Source organism: Delphinapterus leucas, chromosome 4 (assembly GCF_059928025.1).
Source record: "Delphinapterus leucas isolate spDelLeu-1000000601 "Yukka" chromosome 4, BTC_Dleu_Yukka2, whole genome shotgun sequence".
Lineage (NCBI taxonomy): Eukaryota > Metazoa > Chordata > Mammalia > Artiodactyla > Monodontidae > Delphinapterus > Delphinapterus leucas.
In genome coordinates, this window is record NC_143132.1 from 107,326,735 (window position 1) to 107,345,014 (window position 18,280).

Genomic DNA, 18,280 nt, shown 5'->3' on the forward strand with positions numbered 1-18,280 from the left:
GGAAGGCAGAAGGATGTCCAGAAAGGGTGGTTGCTTTCAATGTTCACCTGATACGAGGCAGCCAGAGCCTGTGCCTGTGCTTTCGTCTGTCAGAATAAATATGGTGCTGAACTCACCAGTCCAAGGAGATGTGCTATGGGAGACGGTCGCAAGCTGCGTGGGGAACCACTGCTGACATCAGCTCACTTCACACCACTCAGGCTACTTTGATTCCATTGAACTTCATTTCATTTCCTCCCCAAGCCCTGACAAATCTGGAAAAAGGAGGCACAGAAAATAATTTCAAAAGTTAAACGAGGCATGAAATGACCCCTGACATCAAAGGGAGGTTGTAGAGGTTACCATCTTAAGAGTTTGCTTAGGGGAACCTTTTAGAAGTTTTTGTCTGAGAATTATGGTGACCAAAAACAGAACAAAACAAACCCCTTACTGAGGAGGAAAGGTTACTTGGAGCTCTTTATTTCATCTGGCACTTCGAAGATGCACCAGATCACAATAAGGGTATAGGGCTGGGGATGCGTGTGTGGGGGATGAACGTGCTTCATCTGTGACTGATGTCTCCCACAAAGAGAAGAAAGTAATCTTTCCCTCTGCAAAGGGAAGTTGGAAGTCAAAGCTGTGGACAAGCATCTAACCCAGCAGTACCACAGCCTCCCAGGTTCCAGCACAGCTGGGCTCTTAGATATTCATCCACTTCTTCCAAAGGCAGGTCAAAGAAGATGGTGTTTTATTAAGGAGACAGTACGATTCAGGGGCTCTTTCATAGCAGAAACCACCCCCTGCCCCGGCCGCCAAACACCCCCATTATCTGTATTCCAGTTCCTTTTTAGCCGAGGTTGAGGGGAAATGCCCCAAAATGATCATTATTATTGTTTGCATGTATGTTTGTTTATTCTGTTTGGCTTTTAAAAACATAGCAGAACTTCTGTATCCAAATGGATAAAGACCCTGAGAGCTTTCAGATCACTAAGAAAAGTGGGAGCACAGCCAGCCATATCCATCCCAGCGGACGATCCTATGCTAGTCCCCTCTCTTCTATCCCCAACAGGTTTAACTTAAGGTGGTGCCACGCAGTATATTCAAGTGTGGGCAAGTTGATCCATCCCTCCAGTCACCTTTACCGGACTGTCACTGTGTCCCTAGCAAGTTAACCCAGGTCTGAAGATCAGAAAACCAGGCTCCTGAAGAGATTAGGTCTCACAAGAGATTAGTATTAATAATCTGCCTTTGCATATATCCTATCAGCTATCACATTTATTTTTAAGAAATCTAAACTATTCGAGTTCAAAATTCAGTGTCTTTTTCCTGAGATATGGTACAGGAGAAAGGGTTCCGGGAGTGGCAACTTAGTTTGTATCTAATTTCAGCAAAATAATTGCAGACTGCTTCCAGCCTGAATAAGCAGTGAGGTATAGCTCCCAGTATTTACTTATTTTAGAAGCACTCCCTCAGGATGAATGCTAGCTATTTTCAGTTGCATGTGGGAAAACCAAGGGCACTGCCAAGCTGTGGTAAGTTGGCATCGTGTTATGAGCTGTCAACCTCGATACTTAGTTCCACTCAGATTCATTTCTGATTTTCAGTTGGCGTGTAACCTTTTTCTTTATTCACTTTGGGGTCCTGATCACTTCCTCTGTCTGCCTCCCTACCTTCCCATCTATCTCTATCCTCACAGGCAGCTTTGGCTGAATCCCTCTAATAATAACAGCATGAGTGCCAAGTGGGTTGTATAAAATGCTTAGGGAGAGATGTGAAATGAAGCACATTGTTCTTCAGGGCTCCTGGGGACCAGAGTGTACCCACTGACAAAAACAAACTAATATGCAGTGAAATTATACGTCTTTCCCTATCATTTATGCAGAATGCGATAATGCTGGGATCGCGCCTGAAATAGCTATGGTACCTACGGCAGGCAGCCTCTAAAACGGCCCAAGGATCCATCACCTACTAGTCCTCTCATATGGGCTGGACCTAGTGACCCATATGGGCTGGACCTAGTGACCCTTTAGAAGATGACAAAAGTGATGGGATGTCACTCCTGAGATTAGATAACAGGAGACGTCTTTTTGTACATCTCTCTCTCTCTCTCCCTCTCTATCTCTCTATCTCTGTCTGTCTCTCTGCCATAACTGCCATGTCGTGAGCTTCCCTATGGATAGGCCCATGTGGTAAGGAACCGATGTCTCCAGCCAGGAGCCAGTGAGGACCTGAGGCCGGCCAACAGCCATGTGAGCGAGCCTGGAGGGGGAGCCTCCCTCAGTGGACCCTTGAGATGACCGTAGCCCTGGCTGACACCTTGACTGCAGCCTGTGAGACCCGGAGCCAGAGGACCACTAAACTACGTCTGAACTGCTGACCCACAGAAACTGTGAGATAATACATGATTGTTGTTTTAAGCCCCTAAGTTTTGGAGTGACTTGTTATACAACAGAAATACTAATATTAATACTAATATTCCCTTAAGCAGGTAGTTAGGAGCTTCCAGTGACCTCACCAGAGGTCTGTCTCCAGCCTCACCTCCTGCTATAGCCCCCGCCATCACCTCTGGGCCCACTTTTTGGCTACATCTTACTCCTAGGTATTTTTGTGTCTTTATATGAGCTGTTTCTTCTGCCTGAAATAAGCAGTCTCCTTGTCTCCATATAAATTCCTGCTCACCCCTTGACACCTTGCTCAGATGTGTCTTCTGGAAAACCTTCCTAACCTTCCTAACGCCGCCAGACAGAGCTCCTGTCCCCTGCCCTGGGCTTCGCCTCTGCCTGTACTTTATCACTCACGCTGTGCTGTCCTGATTGGCAGACGGGCTAGATCGCGACTCCTGGAAGGCAGGACACTTTTATTCATCTTCCAGTCCCTTCCAGTCCCTGTTAGCACAGCGCAGTGATAAAACGCCATTTCTGGAACAGATCAATGGCTGTTTTGCAGAAGCAAGGATCCTAGGTAGCTAGTTCCACCCCCAGCTGTTGCAGAAATTTTACATAGCATCCTCTAAATGTGTGGTGGAAGAATACTTCGATTAATTGGACAATACATGAATTTTAAGCACTCAACTCAATCAGCAGATCCAACACTGTAGCAGCCTGCAGTGTTGTAAGGCTCTCTTGGTCTGCTATCAACTCCTCAGCCCTTCAGTTAAGGTCACGGGAGTTGACAGTCCTGTAATCTGAGTTGTCATTTCAACCCATGACCTTTGATATGTTCCAGGCATCACAGACCTTCCTTCCCTTCATTTCTAGAGGAAGCTAGAAAGAAACCATGAAGGAAGGCATCCTTAGGGGTAAACCTGGAAGAGGGGGAAGTTGTACTTGTATCTCAGTTGTATTTGTATAGCAATCTAGCCCATGAAGAGAGGGCTCATTGCAGGGGAGGTTGTTGGAAGATGGTATAGGTGTGGAATACATTGTAAGCCTATCTACTCTGTCACCACGTCCTGACAGTTGTGCCTCCTATATAGAATCTTCCCCCTTTCTCTCCTCTGTGGCTCTTCTCCTAGTCTTGAATTCACCTATAACAGCTTCCTAACTGGTCTCATGACATCCACTTATGACCCTTTCCAAGCTCTTCTTTCCAAACTCTTGTGGCCAGAGCAATCTTTCTAAAATGCACATTTGATCACATCGCCTGTCCACTTAAACACTTCAGTGGCTCCCTGTGAATGGCCTGGCTCGAATCCAGCCCTATCATGCATGCTGCCCACCTCCCTGTTTGTGCTGTGGTCACACTCGAGTCTTTCACGACCTTGAAGACACAAGCGCCATGCCACACGGAGATGCACGGACCCGCCTGCCCTAGTTAATCCTATTCCTTCAGATTTCATTTCACTCATCAATTCCCCAGAGATTTCCCTGATATCCCTTATTAAATCAAACCCCTTATTACGTACTTGGGGCACCACACATTGCAGTGTCATGTTAATTTGTGTGGTTATTTGATCAAGGTCGTCTCCTTTTCCATTGTGTAAGTTCCATGAGGGCAGGGATCATGTCTGTTTTTGCTGACGTTGTATTCTTGGTACCTAGTATGACCCGGCAAAGAGTGGGCATTCAATCCATATTTGTTGACTTGAAGTGAGTGAATTATGGGTGCTGTTAAGGGTACATGGAGGAAAAGCAGGAATGCGGGAAGAATAAGGACTTCATGGAACCCAGACCTGGGGCACAGGATGATAATTTGAATGCACGCCGTCCTAAAATAGGATGTTGGAGTTTCTTTAGACTAATTGCAAAAGTTGCAGAGTGCACAACATTTATAGCTATGTGTAACTTCCCTTCCCCCAGGCCACAGCCGCCTCAGGGAAAACCAAGCATTTCGGGTCAATTCCCAGAGGTCTCTGGCTCTGCCTTCTGAACACCTCGCAGGCGCCATCCGCTGCTGATCCGCAGCTCCACCCTTCTCCGCTGGGGGCGAAATGACCGCCTTGCTCTGGTGCAAGCACCTCTCCGCTGGTGCTTCTGCGCCCTCTTACCAGCGCCCCACACCCCCCGCCCCGACCCCGGCGGAGAATCGTCCCCCCACCCGCTCCTCTCCCGTAGGCGATTCCCATCCTTCCTCGGCCGTCACATCTCTCAGTAGTTTCGTAGCACACAAGTCATTTCCTCTTCTTTGTTCATGAATCTTAAATGCAAGCGTCTAGGGCCTGCCAGTTGGTTTCATTTCCTAGTCCGTGTTTCTTCCAGGGCTTGACAGGGCTGGAGGTGGCAACCATTCATCCCACAAACATTTACTTCATCAGAGAGAGAGAGAGAGAGAGAGAGAGAGAGAGAGAGAGAGAGAGAGGGCAACCATTCATCCCACAAACATTTACTTCATCAGAGAGAGAGAGAGAGAGAGAGAAAGAGAGAGAGAAGGAGCAAATGCGGCCCAGGCCCCAGGAACTTGTCATCTTCCGGGGGTCTTTACAGGTACCTTCACCTCTGGATGAGGTATTCCGCTGTCAGATCGTGCCTGAGAATCCATCCTCGTGACACTAATTTTTGCCAGGAGCCAGGAGTTCAGAAGAATGTTAATCTGTTTTTCTTCCAGCTTTCCTTACACAGCTGACAATATTATTACTCTCAGCTTTTACAGTGCAGGTCGATACACAGATCACAGGGTCCAAGAGGGCTCCTGAGTCATTTGAGAGAGTTACCTTTTTTTCTTTTCTAGGTCTTCCATCTCTGTGAATCAGCGATGTGGGAAACCCGGGCCTCAGAAAAATTCAGGGAGGCTTGAAGTGAGCAAGCCAGAGGAGAGTGTTGGCAGGAGCTGAGGGCTGCCACGGTGGGAAAATCGAGCCCCATCTGAGGGGCTCCGGGTGATGTCTGCCTCCTGTCAGCACCATCGGATCTCTGTGACTTGGGCAGGGATGAAAATGCGCAGCACAGCCAGGGTATCCTAGGGGTGTGTGGGGTCCGGACAGCCCGTGCCAGCCGCATTTACTTTTCTGAGTCGTTCGAACAAAGCAGCTGTGGGGCTAAGCCTGCTGTGACGAGAACCCACAACAAATCCAGAAAGCCTCTGCCCTCACCGCCTTCGCTCCCGCAGCGCCGCACTCTTGTCTTTTTAGAGGTGTGAGCCTCGTCACATGGCAGCTGATGGATGAGTTGTCCCTCTGCGCTGTGTGCTCCTCCAGGCAGGCGGGAACCTTGACCCGGTTTCCTCCGTGTCTCCAGGGCCGGGCGCAGGGTGCGGCATCTGGTAGGTACCCGATGAATAAATGAATGGCTATAGGGACATATAGGAGGCATAAGAGGCCCCTACAGTGGGAATGGGTTCAATAGCACCGTACTGTGTTGGTTCTCTACAGTTTGCAGGACCCAAAGAAGGAATAATTTGTCCTTTCTAGAAAAGGCATGTCTCATGTGGGGATTGCACACGGGAAGGTGCCGGGCAGCGGGGGATCAGGCAGGCAGAAGCAGAGGAAAATGGGGAAGACGACATAGGAAATGATGGTGTTCATCCTAGGGAGACTTCAGAGCATGCCAGGCGGAACCCTGATTCTCCAGGAAATTGACCGAGAGTGCCTGGGAACAGGGCTGGGGGAGGCCCGCTCTCAGGGAGTCGCATCTCAGCCCCCGCAAAGACCCCCAGGCGGACTCCCGCGCTTTCCCACGGCCGTCCACTAGGGGGCAGGCGGAGGCAGGAGAAGAGGTGGGGCGGCAGCCAGCCGGCTCCTCGGCTGGGCGCCTCAGGCCGCAGTGCACCCAGGCTCACATCCAACACACTGGGCTGTTTGTATTACTCAGACAAGGCCCCGCCTCTCTTCCTGCCTGTCGTGGCCTCTGTGATTTTATACGGTGTGGCCTGTGACATGAGATACCACGGGGCCATGGTAACCAAAGTACACAGCTCGGTGTGAATGTTAATAAACAGGAAAAAAAAGTAATCCCTGGTTTTCTTATTTTACTCACCATTTGTGGTTTTTCTATCCCTGTCTCACATATCCTTTATTATACTGAACAATCAAGATGTAACCGAATTCCACTACTCTTTAAAATGAAAAGATAAATGGGGAAAATATGCCCTGGTCTCCTGTCATGTAGCCTTGAAAGTAGCGACTCATTTCCTCATGTGCGAGTTATCAGTTCCTCTGGATATCCTGCCAACACTCCTCTTGTGTACCAACACATCATCTCAGGGGAAAATTACGTTCTTGATAATTCCCACATGCCTTGAAAAGTCATTTCCTTCTAAGAAACTCCTGATGATGGGAATTCTTAATTGGTTTAAATTTTTCCTAATCCTCAAGTATTGAATATAAACAGCACAACTGTCTTCCCATATAAATTATCCTCCTCTACATATTATCAGGCCCACAGACCTGGGACTCAAATAAACTAGATTGAGCATGAAGGAATCAACATTTTACCAGGCCAGATCACAGAAATGAAAGTCTTTGTGTAGAAATGAGCATTGCTTCATACAAAATCAGAGGGTTTGAAAGTTGTTTTCCTACCTGCTGAGAATGTCCGATTAGAAGCCCATCAGTGCTTGATAACATTAATAGAAAGCCTTGCTTTAATGAAGTTAAAGACTCTTGAATGAATTGCATCTTTAATTGTAATGAGAACAAACCAACCATATTACATGAGCCATTGGAAAATGGTAAAGCCATCTTAAAAGAAACGGTTTTCTAGTGGAATCAGAATTCTTAAGCAAACCTTTCAGGCTGAAGACTTTCTGGAATGCTTCCCCTGATTTCATTCCAACAGCAATCACAGCTGGGAAATATAAAGTATGATGTCAAGTTACTTTAATGGTATGCAAAATTCTCAAGAATTTTCTAAAAATATGCATTTCCAATGATACCATAGACAAGTTGGTCTAAAATTGTTTGACTTTCAATTAAAAACATAAACAAACAGGCTTGGATATATTTGGACACAACGTTGCTGGAGGTTCCAGATTCCATTGTTTAAAGGTATTCCATAAATACGACAAAAAGTGTGGAGAAGGCATCCATCTGATCCGGTATTCAGGTTTACAGAGAAAGTAATTACAGGGCCAGAGACTCGGTGTCAGCCATCATTCATCTAAATTCTCTTTCTCACATCAACATAGCTTGACCTTGATTTTTTTAGATGCAAGTAAAGGATACTGATGTAATTTGAATAAACCAGTTTTTAAAATTCCCTGAGGAGTCTGGAATCAGAAATGACAGGCTTGATGGACATAAGCTTGAAGGAGTAACCAACTCTTAAGTAATTATGGTGGTTTTAAAACAGTATCTTCCCTTCTTATTGAGCTAAAATTCCATTTTCTTTCTAGGGAACGTTTATTTGTCCTATTCTTTGGAAAATAGCCAAACGCTGGTTGCCACCCCTCCCCTCCCTGACATCCCCACCAGGCCCTTGGTGCCTCCGCAGTGGCCTCTGTGGTCAGTGGCCATCTCTGCTGCTAGATGACCTCCAACCTTCCTCGCCTTTCTCTGAGGGCAGGGGCCTCACTTCTCTTCCTGACAAAGCACTTTCAGTCAACTCCTGGTTTTCTTCATGGTTGATAAAACTGTCTGTGTTTATTCAGGACCCTTCTCCTCTTTCTGTGTCCGGCTGCTGACCTTTCTGTGGCTTCATGGTAGAGGAGAAAGCTCACAGGGCAGTCCATCTGACTGCTTGTTTGCAGCTCTGGTAAAGACTTGGTCCTGGAAAATGTTTAGGCCATTGAAACATTAGTATGTCTTCAAAGCGTGTGACTTTTTGCCTGGGTAGGTTTCTGAGTTGCTGTTACTGAGTGAGGGTCAGAGGCACGTAAACAACACTAGAGGCCCCGTGAGTAAGAACTGCTAACATCTCTCTTGAACCTCACTGATGTTGATCATCTTGCCACTACGCTCCACAGGGCTTCACACGGTCGTGGTTCCTAATAAGAGTAGGTATGGTCTTAATTGCTTGGAAACGGGAAGGAGAGAGAAACTGAAGTGCAGAGAGTTTTGCTGAGTGGCCAAAAGACAAGCCAGAACAGATACCGTAAATCAGAACGCCCTTTACAGAGATTCTTGTCAGCATGATACCTAATCCCCAGCCTGCATCCCTGGTCTGGGGCTCTCAGGCAAGCTCAGCTGCCCCCAGCGGCACCCAGGCTCCGGGCCCAGGTCAAATGCAAGTTCTACCACGTGCAGGCATCACCCCCTTCACCAAACACTAAAACATCTACTTGCTGTACCTCTCAAAATGACATTTTTGTATTTTGCTTATTTGTGTGACTCTTAGGGGCACAGAGACTGTGCCTTCTGTACTTTTACTGCCTGGAAGCATGCAGTGCATACTTTAGGGAAAGTATAGATAAATGAAGGTACAGGTGGGCACCATCTGAAGGCCGTCTCTTACATTCCTTCAGTGCCACCTTACTCACTTGTGCTGACTCTTATCCTCCCTCACCATCTCTCAGAATATACTCAGCTCCCAGCTTGTACAATTGGCATGGCCTGACTTCTCCCTTTATTTGTTCATCTCAGCTTTATAGAAAGCGCTGCCCAGTTATTACTCTCCATCTCATATTGTAAACTCTTAGAGGACAGAGGTTCCATGGAACTCCCTTTGCCAATTAACTTGACTGTAACACAGTGAGAGGCTAGATGCTTAACGGACTTCAGAAGACGATGCCTAAAATCAGAGAAGTGGCTCCCTAGAGCTGACTGCTGGTGTTCTTCAAAGTGTTTGATGGTCCAGGACTTGCTGTATGTTCTCGGTCACCATCGAGCCCTCTCTTGTTATGAATCCCCCATATACATTTTGTTTGGTTTAGCAGCACGTGAGTTGGTGAGAGACCAGGAAAATCACTCTCTGAAGGCAAGGTTTCTCAGCAGCGGCTCTTTGACATTTTGGGATAATTCTTTGTCGGGGTGGGGGGGGAGGTGGGGGCGGTGCTGGCGTGTGTGTTGCAGGGTGTTTAACAACATTCTTCATCTCTCCCTTACTAGATGCTGGTCGTGTTCCCCAGTTGCGGCAACTAAAACCGTCTCCAGACATTGTCAAGTGTCCTTTTTAGTTGGGGTGGGGGCAGACACGCTGCTGGGGAGCCACTGTCTAAGGGATAAAAGCTGGAGGGAAAGAATGATCATAACCAAGGTTTCTTCCTTTCTTTGGAGGTTTTCTGGGTTTTTTTAGAAAAATATAACCAGTCTGGTGCCCTGGCCTAGCCAGTTTCAGGGAGAGTCTCCAAAATGCATTTAAATTACAGTACTTCACCTCTTTGCCTTTCTTTGCCCCTTAGGGGCCATTTTTTCCCCCCATCATTACCACTGGGTTGGGCCCTGCTTTCTGTGGCTTAATCCCATCTTGTTTCAGGAATCCCACTGACTTTCAACAAATTCTGAGGGGCACACGACGAACCTCTAGGAGAGGCAGCTGGCCAGAGGTGCTGGGCAGGGCTGCCTGCTGTCCCCAGCCTGGACACTGCCCTGGTGAGGATATCGTGCTTGGGGATCTGCTCCTCCCTTTTGGGAAAAACTAGATTTTTATCTCTTCCTTGGGAGTTAATAAGCCACTGGGGGCAATAACTCACACAAAACCAGGCTGCAAACCAGACCGCGACCGTATTGCCTTAAAATGCTCATCTCCTCAGAGCTCTACCCAGGGTTTGAGCTCTGAATGTGGGCAGCGTGGATGTGGTCCAGAGTGCATGCAGGGCCCCCAGGCCATAGGCTCCAGGCCCTGGCTGGGTACCTGGCCCCTTCTGTCTGTCTCAGCTTGCCCAGGGATGACCCTTGTGGGCTGATGGGGGAGGGAGGGAGGAGGCTGGGATCTGAGAGCGCAGTGAGAGCTGAAAGATGTGCACAATCCTTAGACATCATTTACAGCTTCTGCTACATTACAGGCCGAGCGCTGGTTACCCCTCCTGCGCAGACACCTTTCCAGTAGACACCATGCCTTCCGTTATCGGGAGGCCTGGGAAACAGCAATAGCTGTGATGGATGTGGGATCAGGACAGAGGGACTCGGATGATCTCATGAGATATTCTCTTCGGGCTGTGGGAAAGCCTGATGAAATAGCCCTGGCTCTGAGGAAAGCTCATCTCCCTAGAGAAGGGAACAGTCCCCACTGCCCTGGGGGAGCTGATCGCTCGCCGGAGGGGGCTGATGGCCCCTGCAGGCTCTGGTTTTTCTGATCCCTATCTCCCTCCTTCCCTTGAGGACCATCTTCCTCTGTCCTTATATACTTTACTCAAGGGTCTGGCCACTGTGTTTGCTAATGCCGGGTCTCTCAGGAGTGACCTTTGGCATTCTGTGCACAGCTTTCAGAACCCAGGCATCAGTGGGGGTTTTTCCTGAGTGGAGCTGCAGCCTCATGGCTGCCCTGAGTGATAACCTTGTGTCAGGTGTGTTCTCCAGGCTTGTCACTTGGCCACATCCTGTGGGATGTCTTCTCCTTGACTGTGGTCTGATTTTGATAGACATTTCTGCTAAGTGGACAAGGAATGCCTTTGTGAAGTTCGTATGTCTCCTAATAGAGGGGCCGGGAAAAAAAAATAAAAGAACACCGTGGTCCCCATGTTTTTAAGCAAGGAAAGCAGAAAGCCACCTCTTTTTCCAGGCCATCAAGGTATCTGGTGCTGTCTTTGGAGTCTTGTCCATCAGAGGCTCTCTCCAGCTTGGGCTCTGGAGGGAGTGCAGCTCTACGGGACTGGCGGTAGGTCCTCAGCATGTGGAAATGCATCAGCTCGACCCACTTTTCTGTCACAAACCAAGTGGGGCAATAAGCGAATCACATCGAGAGCCCTTTTTGCCACTTGAGTCATTCTCACTTCCATTGCTGGGCCTTTGTCGGAGTCCTTTGTCACTTCTGAAAATGTTATTTCTTAGGAAGTAAAAGAACAGTATGGCCATGGTCAGTGTTGCTAGTAAGTTCTGTTACTTGAGGCACATTTACTATAATAGAAAAATGTGAATCTGACCAGTGTGTTACAAAGCTGGTTACTACCACAACCGTCAGCTTTGTCCCCACGGCACCTGCACTTCAAAAGCCACTGTGTTGGGGAAACAGGATGAACAGTGCTGTGCTACGCTGATTTCTGTTCAAAAGGAAAGAGGAGAGAATGAAAAAAAGCCATGTGGTTGCAACAGGGCTCTCTGCAAGTGTTGTTTCCACACTGGTCTGGTTTGTTGGTCAGGGATCTTGGTCAGGGATGTTCTGTATTTTCTCTGTGTATCTAGTTCACATGACTTCTTGTTCAGCCCTGTCTCAGTCAATATTCTTCATGCTCATTTAGGTTAAATGTGCCTTTTCTTCCTTACCGGTGTCTCTGCTTCTCAGAGGCTTTCACACTTGGTGTGAGCATCCTCTACAGACATGAAAAGATGTGAGGTCCCGGATCCCTAGGATCAACATGGAGCAGCTTTCTGGATCACTAATTTTACTCACAGACTTTTGGGAAACGTTGTTTTATATGAAATAGTGATCTAACAATGGAGTTGTGTGCTCAGTTTGCATACATTTTAAAGATAATGCACGATGCTTCAGAAACATTTTGTGCTGGTAGCAGATGCCATAAGCCACACCCCTGAGACTCCTGAAGTGGGTAGTATTATGGGTTGAATTGTGTCTCTCCAAATATGTTGAAGTTCTAACTCCTAGGACCTCAGAATATGAACTTATTTGGCAATAGGGTATTGCAGATGTAATTCCTTAGGTGGGCCCCTAATCCAGTGTGACGGGCGTCCTTATAAAAAGCGGAAATGAGACACAGACATGCATACGGGGAGAAGGCTGTGTGAACGTGGAGGCAGAGATGGGGGTGATGTGTCTACAGGCAAGGATGCCAATGGTTGCCAGCAAACCCCCAGAAGCTAGGGGAAGGCCTGGAACAGATCCTTCCTCTCAGCCTTGGAAGGAACTAACCCTGCTGACACCTTGATTTCAAACTTCTGGCCTCTGGAATCGTGAGGCAACATATTTCTTTTGTTGAAGCCCGTGGTACTTCGTTACAGGAGCTCTGAGCAAACTAATCCAAGGGGTCAGTCTTTTCTCTTGCTGGAGGTGCTTCATGGGCGGAGTTTGAGATCCCCTGAACTGTGCCATTTAGGGTTGGACAGACCCAGCTTTGGATTCTGGCCATGCCATCTACAAGTCATGTGGCCTTGGGCACGGATCCAAAAGTCCCATTGTGAGGATTTACTTATTTTTAAAAATTTTTAATTTTTTATAAATTTATTTGTTTTATTTATTTATTTTTGGCTGCGTTGGGTCTTCGTTGCTGCACACAGGCTTTCTCTAGTTGCGGTGAGCGGGGTTTACTCTCCGTTGCGGTGCACGGGCTTATTGCGGTGGCTTCTCTTGTTGTGGATCACGGGCTCTAGGCGCGCGGGCTTCAGTACTTGTGGCACGCGGGCTCGGTAGTTGTGGCTCGCGGCTCTAGAGCGCAGGCTCAGTAGTTGTGACGCACGGGCTTAGTTGCTCCGTGGCATGTGGGATCTTCCCGGACCAGGGCTCGATCCTGTGTCCCCTGCATTGGCAGGCAGATTCTTAACCACTGTGCCACCAGGGGAGCCCCTCCATTGTGAGGATTTAAATGAGAGGATGAGTGTGATAATACCAGGCACGGGACCTGGTAACCTGGTGGGTTCTCGGTAGATATTACTCCTGTTTCCTTTTTCCCTTCTGACCTTCTTGTCCCTAGAGGTCATTTTGTCAGAGAGACAGGAGCTCAGGAGCCCTGGAGAGGTAAGATGACATCCTCAGTCACACCATGAGCTGGTGCAAGGCTGAATATCAAATCCAGGCCACCCGACTCCACACCTGTGCTGTGGTTCCCTATGATGTCATCTTTGGGGGGCTCCTCACCCCCTGCTATAAAAATTCTCTGCACGTTGTCTCCCACAGACAGTTGCAAAGGTGATGAAATAGGTGACACTCTAGGCCCTGGGTGCTCTTTGTACCATCTAGTGAGAAGTTCCTGCTATGGGTTCTTGCATTGTCCAGAAAGACTTCTTAACAGAAGAAATGCCTGTTACTTTATTGCTTACTTTGTTCTTCTTTTTACATATTCTTTAAAAAAATTTTTTTAGCTGAAGTATAGTTGTACAATATTAGATAAGTTACAGGTGTACACTATAGTGATTCACAATTTTTAAAGGTTATACTTCATTTACAGTTATAATGAAATATTTGCTATATTCCCCGTGTTGTGCAGTATATCCCTGTAGTTTAGCTTATACCTAATAGTTTGTGGCTCTTAATCCCCGACCCCTATATTGTCCCTCCTTCCCTCTCCCCACTGGTAACCACTAGTTTGTTCTCTATATCTGTGAGTGCTTCTTTTTTTGTTGTTATATTCACCAGTTTGTTGTATTTTCTAGATTCCACGTATAAGTGATATACAGTATTTGTCTTTCTCTGACTTATTTCACTTGAGCATAATGCCTTCCAAGCTCATTCATGTTGCTGCAAATGGCAAAATTTCATTCTTTTAATGGTTTTAATGGTTGAGTAGTATTCCACTGTATATATATACCACATCTTCTTTAACCATTTATCTGTTGATGGACACTTAGGTTGCTTCCGTATCTTGGCAGTTATAAATAATGCTGCTATGAACAATGGGGTGCATGTATCTTTTCGAGTTAGTGTTTTGTTGTTTTTTTTTTGGATATATACGCGGGAGTAGAATTTCTGGGTCATATGGCAGTTCTATTTCCATGCTGTTTTCCACAGTTGGTGCACCAATTTACATTCCCATCAACAGTGTATGAGGGTTCTTAACATGTTAGCACAAAGTAATTATTCCTCATGAAAAGATTATATTTTGTTCAAAAATGTTTTGCAATGTTCATTACAGGAAAAAAGGGCTTGGGCCTTTTAAGAAGAAACCAACTATAAAGTCTGAGGGCTGATCAAGGTCCTAACAACTGCGGAGGCCTGTCCTGCAGGAACACAGCCGGGTCCATAGTAATAAGCCATTGATAAGCAAGGGATTAAATTAGTTGGTGGTGACCAATTTCAGATGCAAAGTGGCTTGAGTTACATCTTCCTGATAGAGGAGCGTATTGGGGAAAAATCAGTTTGCAGATTTAGGAAGGTTGCTTAAGTTATGATTCAGTATCGATAAAGATCAAGGGTTTGGAGTCAAACCTGCACAGCTCTCGCCCTCTGCAAGAAAGCTGGACACCCTCCGGAGGAAGCTACAGTCTCCTTCCCCAGAACATGCCCAGGGCACCTCTCCACACAGTGTTGCAGACAATTGCAGGGGGTACAGGTTTCCTCCTTCCACTCACTCTTAGGCCCCCCAACCTTGGGTTAAGAGCCATCACCCTCTCCCTTATTGGCCTCTTAAAAAAAAGCTCAGTGCTAGGTTAAAGGAGAGTTTATGATTTCTTTTCTATTTCATGCTAGAGCTGACTTGGGAAAAAAATTGTGTGGCCTGGAGTGAAGAATACTTATTGGTATAGTAGTGCTGATGAAAGAAACTAAAATTCAAGGTTTACTGAATGAAAAGAACAGAAGAGTTGGGAAGCTGTGGCTGGGTTTCAGGCTGACAGTGTGTGGTCCTGGGGCTTTGAGTCAGTGGCTGAGCCTCTTTCAGCCTCAGTTTCCCTGCCTGCACCCATGGAAGTAACAGTGCACACCTCACAGCTGCCTTGTGAGCAATAGATGGGACAATATCCTCGATCTTAATGCACCGTGTAAACTGTCGTATGAATAGAAGGTGATATTAATATGGAAAATAAAGTTAGTGACAAAAATACCTAAGCATTTATATTTTTTAGAACTTTGTTCTGAAGTTTGAGGACTTTAATACACTCTAATAAAAAGTATATTTCATGAAAAGAAAATGGGTCCTGTTCTATCCCATGTTTGAATTTCTATATCTCATGGAAAACCTAACCTGGAAGTTGCAAACCAGCTCCCAAATGTGTTATTTCGCTTGCAGGGTGTTAAACAAGTTTTGTTTCGTTCATTTTTTAAATCAGCTGCAACATTTAAAACTAGAAGTTTTCTTATATAAAACGAAAACAAAACCTAGATTTCAGCTGCTTTGGGGGAAACAGAAGCTGAATTACTGGCGCAGCTGTCTGGGATTTCCCAAGACTTACTGCTCCCCACCTTGGATTGTTTGCTACCTCAGGCCAGCCATACCCAAGGCACCCCCATCTCCCTGGTATCACTTTCCCAGTAGTAGGACTAGAGTATCAAATAGCAACTCGATTTGAAAAATCAAACCCGTAAAGAGACAGCAAGTGCCATAAGGATGCTCAAACAGGGGCTGTCTGGTCTCCTACCTTTAGCTGGGTCTACGTGGGTCAGTTTGGGTGAATGTGGCCGGCGTGGACAGAATTCCTTTCTCGTAAAGTGCGCACAGGATCCCTGTGAGGATTAAGTTAGATGACATGTAAACACCCTGCAAGAATCAATGCTTGGTAAATGATAGCTCTGAGCAGGGCATCAGGGCATCACAAAGATTCTGACGAATAATCTGCAGTTCAAACTCCAGAAGTGATGGCCACAGTCAGGCCGCAGCTGAGCACCTGGGGGGATCCGCCTGGGGAATAAGGTGCCCCCTGAAACCACAGTTTCTGAGAACAAGGATGCAGGCCTCCAGACTCACACAAGAAGACCAGGGATCCAAGGTGGAAACAGACCCTCGGTGTAACACAAATGCCCTTTGCCTTTGGTAAATCACTCCTATGTCACCAGGCGTGTTAGAAAGCTCAGGAGATGTGAAGGGCCACACACAGCAGATTTGATGTGTACCTGTTTCTACTCCAAAGAAATATTAACCAGTGACAGCTTGGTGCCTTTGCCCTAAGCACTCATTCCAGTGCAAATGCACAACTGACTTCCTGCAGAGAGCCAGTGACCAGGAGCCTGAAAATCCATAGGGCAGCCTGGGCGTCTCCTGGGTGGGAGGGAGGCAGCCACTATGACCCTGATTGGCGTTATCTTGGAAGGTACCGCCAATCCCTAGAAGCCATGTCCAGGAATGATCTCCCCACTTTCTTCTCCCTGCCGTGGATTCCTCCCAAGTCTGTTTTTATAGGAAGTTGCCTTTCTTCTATTTCTTCTGAGCAGAAGGGGACCATCCCTGGGTTGAGCAAAAGATGAGTAAGTGATTAGTGGCTGCCGTAAAGGGATCTCGTAAAGCATTTATGTTGTCACACAAAAAGGATCTGGTTTTTACACATCTGTCTTTTCAGTTCATTTGTGGCAGGTAGAAGGCTGCCAAAGTCATTTTATGACGCCAGGGGTAAGGCTCACTTTAGGAAATGGGGTAGCCAAGGATCTGGTGTTTCCCCACACTGTTTCCTCCTTCATCTCATGACCTGACAAAAGCAGCTCTCTGAGTCACACGCTGAGTGGCCTACTATTGAGGAAATAATCCATTTGCTATGGTAAACTAGGGATGTCCCTTAGAAAGAAAATCAGGGCTTTTCCTGGGTGGGTCCTGCCCTGGAGTGGGACAAATGATGCAGCAATGAGCCCCACACTGCGGATGTTGACGTGAATAGGGGTGCAGTTTTCACAGGAAAATACAAGGTCATCTCAGTTCAAGTTGTAATCAAGGCAGAGCTTCTGAACCAGGGTGGGAGGGTCCCCAGGGAGCCTGGATTCAGGGAAACCTGGGTTGGAGTGCTTCTTGGTAGCCACAGGCACTCAAGGTCCTGGGGAGATCCACCCTCCACCCCTGCCACCCCCAAGGGAGGCTGTCTGCTCTGCCAAAAGCCTGAATTTCCTAAAATGGCTCCAGTATCCAAGGAATCCCTGGACAGACACTTTCCAGATGGACTTTAGCTGCTGACTATTAACAGTCCCAACTGTTCCACACATCTGCTTATAGGAGATCTCACTGGCTCTGCTCCCTCAATCAGCAGAGATGAGGACACCTCACCCCCATAAATCTTGAGATTGGTGGCTTCTTATTGCCCTTTAGCCCTGCATTCACTCACACACACACACACACACACACACACACACACACACACACGTGAGTGCGCTAAGATTATCTCCTTGATCTCTGGGCCATGAACTCTGGGCAGAACCACTTGGACAATGGTTACTCCCCCAAATCTGAAGAACTGTACCCCTTAGCCAATGTTTCCAATAAAAAATCCTGCCGTTTAGTATAGGTTTATTCTCTGTCTGAAATATACAGAAATGTAATGGTCTCACGTGTGGAAAGGGTGATGATCAGCGCTTGTCTGATGGACCGGACAAAACTGAACCTGAACATTTCTTGAGGTTTCTTCCATTCCTAGAATCTCATGATTCTGAGATCCTTCCAAATATACACACTCAAAGTGAGTTTTTCTAAAAACAAATTGGATCTCACACAAAGTTAGTAACAACTGAACCAAGTACAGAATTTTACTTGGTTCTGGCTCCAGGAGGAACTTGATAATTTACATTTTAGGTGAAAACTCTTCTCCCCTTTAAATACTGCATAAAAATGGCAAGATTCTCGACTGACTAGTAATGTTACCGTAGCAAACAAAGGGGAAACTATGAAAATCTGACACAGAAATATGTGGCCTGTTATTCAAAAAAAAGTAAATGCAACAAAAAGAAGAAAGTTGGCCTCATCCTCCATCCCAAAGCACCATGCAGCCCATGCCAGCCACCAGCACAGCCCTCTGGTCCTCTCCCACCAGGCAGGCCCCTATCTTTGCTCAGTTCTTCCCAAGCCTTCAGCGCTTCCTGTCCCACTTTGAAGGCATGGGTTTCCTCGTCTGTATTCACAGCGTGAATTCACAGTGTGAATTCTCCTTTCTGAGGACTTCTGAAGCCCGCCTGCCCTCCAGGCCAGGGGGAATTCATCTCTCTGTCTCAGGTTCCCAGCCCTTCGTATGAGGAGACAACTGTCAACACCGCTG

The 18,280-nt window shown here is 46.9% G+C and overlaps 1 protein-coding gene across 1 annotated transcript in view; it reads right to left on the minus strand.

The window, feature by feature from the left end:
• Positions 1–18,280, minus strand: part of LEKR1 (leucine, glutamate and lysine rich 1) — a 337,373-nt gene that overhangs the window by 18,941 nt on the left and 300,152 nt on the right. Inside the window, exons 20-21 of the mRNA XM_089910962.1 lie at positions 15,692–15,776; positions 117–254 (exon numbers count right to left, since the gene is read on the minus strand). The gene's annotated coding sequence lies outside the window, so the exon portion shown is untranslated. The remainder of the gene's footprint in view (positions 1–116; positions 255–15,691; positions 15,777–18,280) is intronic.